A 2452-nucleotide genomic window follows, 5' to 3' on the forward strand; every position below is an offset into this window, starting at 1 on the left:
GGTGGGAATGCAAGCTGGTGCAACCACTTTGGAGAACAGCATGGACGTTCCTCCAAAAGTTGAAAATAGAGCTACCCTACAACCCAGCAATTGCACTACTGTATTTACCCTAAAGATACAAACATAGTGATCCGAAGGGGCTTGTGTACCTGAATGTTTATAGCAGCAATGTCCACAATAGCCAAACTATGGAAGGAACCTAGATATCCATCAACAGATGAATGGATAAAGAAGAGGCATATATATACAATGGAATACTATGCAGCCATCAAAAGAAATCTTGCCAATTGCAATGACGTGGAAGGAACTAGAGAGTATTATGCTTACTGAAATAAGTCAATCGGAGAAAGACAACTGTAGTTGTTTGTTAAATGAACAAGATGGGTAGATTTGAACCTAATATATTTGGGCAACCATAGAAACACAACTAGCAAGAAAAGCAGCCTCTGGATTAGTAATCTGCAGTTTGGCAAATCCAGTTTAAGCAATATAGCCAGATTAAGAAAAGAATGATGTCAAACAGGGTTCTGTAAAGAACCAGAAAGTAAGGGGCACCTGGGTGGCTCAGTTGGTTAAACGTCAGCTTAAGACTCAGGTCATCATCGGAGCATTCCAGGATAGGCCCTGGGGCTCCCTGCTGTGCAGGGAGTCTGCTTATCCTTGTGCCCCTCCACCGACTCATGCTCTTTCTCTCTCAAATATATAAAAGCTCTAAAAAGAGCACTAGATAGTAAATATTTTAGACTTGCAAGACATATAGTATTTACTGCAACTAATCAACTGTACCATAATGTTATCATGAAAGCAGTCATAGATAATAGGCACATGTGTGCTCATATTCCAATAGAGATTTAGAAAACTTTTGATCCAGTGCAATTGTTCTCAAAAGTGTAGTCTCTAGATGAGCAAAATTAGCATCACCTGGGAACTTGATAGAAATAGATTGTCAGTTCTACCCTAGATCTACTGATTCAGAAATTGGAAGGGATTAGACACAGCAATCTATACTTTAAGCCCTCCAGGTGATTCTGAAGCTTAATAAAGCTTGAAAATCACTTATCTAGGGAGCATGGCATCATGAAACTCATCTCCAGCCATCTCCATACTGAATGTCAAGATTCAAATACCAAAGAGAAGGACAACTAAACACCCATCCTTAGGTACTATACAACCTTCGTGTTCAGCAATCAAGGCCTAAAAGTGTTTAAGGGATACAGTGGGAAGGAGAGTACATGGCCAAAAACAAGTTACTACATTACAGATGAGGAAACTGAGCCAACACTTAAATTACTCGTTTTAAGGTCTCACAGGCCCTCCTCAACATGCAAAACACACTTAGTCTGAAATTAGTTTTTTCCCTACCTCTGCTGGAACTCATATCCTAGATTCTCTTCATTGTTTCTAACTCATGTGTGAGGGATGGGTGGCATATAACTACTTCAAGATACATTAGAGAAGCCAATAAATTTCCCCTACTATTCTTCTATCTTCATTGTGTCTTGATTCTGGCTTTCTTCAATCTCTAACTCTCATTAAAATGTTGAAGTTACATAGTTTACCAACATAGCAAAATTTCTACCTATAACAAAAGCCTCTCAGAAGAGATGCTAAACCCACATAGACACCATCATTACCTCTACTCTTACTTCTACCAACTTCCCTCATCCCATCCCACTCCCCAGGCTGTACACACACCTCTTCTGGTCTTGTATTTTCCTGGTGGTTAGCAATATTATGGTCTGCAATGATGGGGGCAAAAACCCCCAAGTTTTTCCAAACACCCAATGAGAATACTTACTATTTTGCTCTTCAATTGGAGAAGCTTAATCTTAGCCCACCCTTAGTTTTCATACTTGAAGGTTAGGGTGAGGTAAAAAAAAATTTCAAATAGAAGCCTAATATAAAGAATGTAAAAATAAGTCCAAATTATTTTAAAGTCTTTTTAGGACGTGGTAGTGGGCCTAACTGCATTATGATGTTCATCTGTCACTATATAAGAAATTGGAAGGATGAGAAAATCTCATCTTTTTAAAATATCTAATGATTCATGAGTTTGCATATCATCCTTGAGTGGGACCATACTAATCTTCTCTGTATTGTTCTAAGTTTAAGATGTGTACTCCCAAAGCAAACATAAGGGAAAAACTTGTTTTTAAAGTAACATAAATATTAACTCTAAATATATTAGTTCTAGTTTCCTGGGTCCAAAAATTCCCTAATCTAGCTCTTAAAGTAAAGTCAAATGAAAAATAAGATTGATATTACATGTATTTACAGAACTCTTCAGCATGAATTACATATTCTAGTTGCATGTGTTTTCAAACTTAGACATTCTCATGGAAAATCTTAATATTTATCTATAATTTATCTTTAAACATAATTTTATATTAAAAATGTATATTTACAAGCAAATAAGATGTTGAAATCTTTGCATATTAATGCTTTGTATTAC

General features: G+C 36.6%; 1 non-coding gene across 1 annotated transcript; it reads right to left on the reverse strand.

Annotated features, from left to right (window-relative positions):
- Nucleotides 1–2029: 2029 nt before the first annotated feature.
- LOC122898120 lies at nucleotides 2030–2131 on the reverse strand. The gene has a single exon (XR_006382860.1). It is a non-coding gene; the product is annotated as a U6 spliceosomal RNA (small nuclear RNA).
- Between the last annotated feature and the right edge of the window lie 321 nt (nucleotides 2132–2452).

Source organism: Neovison vison, chromosome 1 (genome assembly GCF_020171115.1).
Source record: "Neovison vison isolate M4711 chromosome 1, ASM_NN_V1, whole genome shotgun sequence".
Classification (NCBI taxonomy): Eukaryota; Metazoa; Chordata; class Mammalia; order Carnivora; family Mustelidae; genus Neogale; species Neogale vison.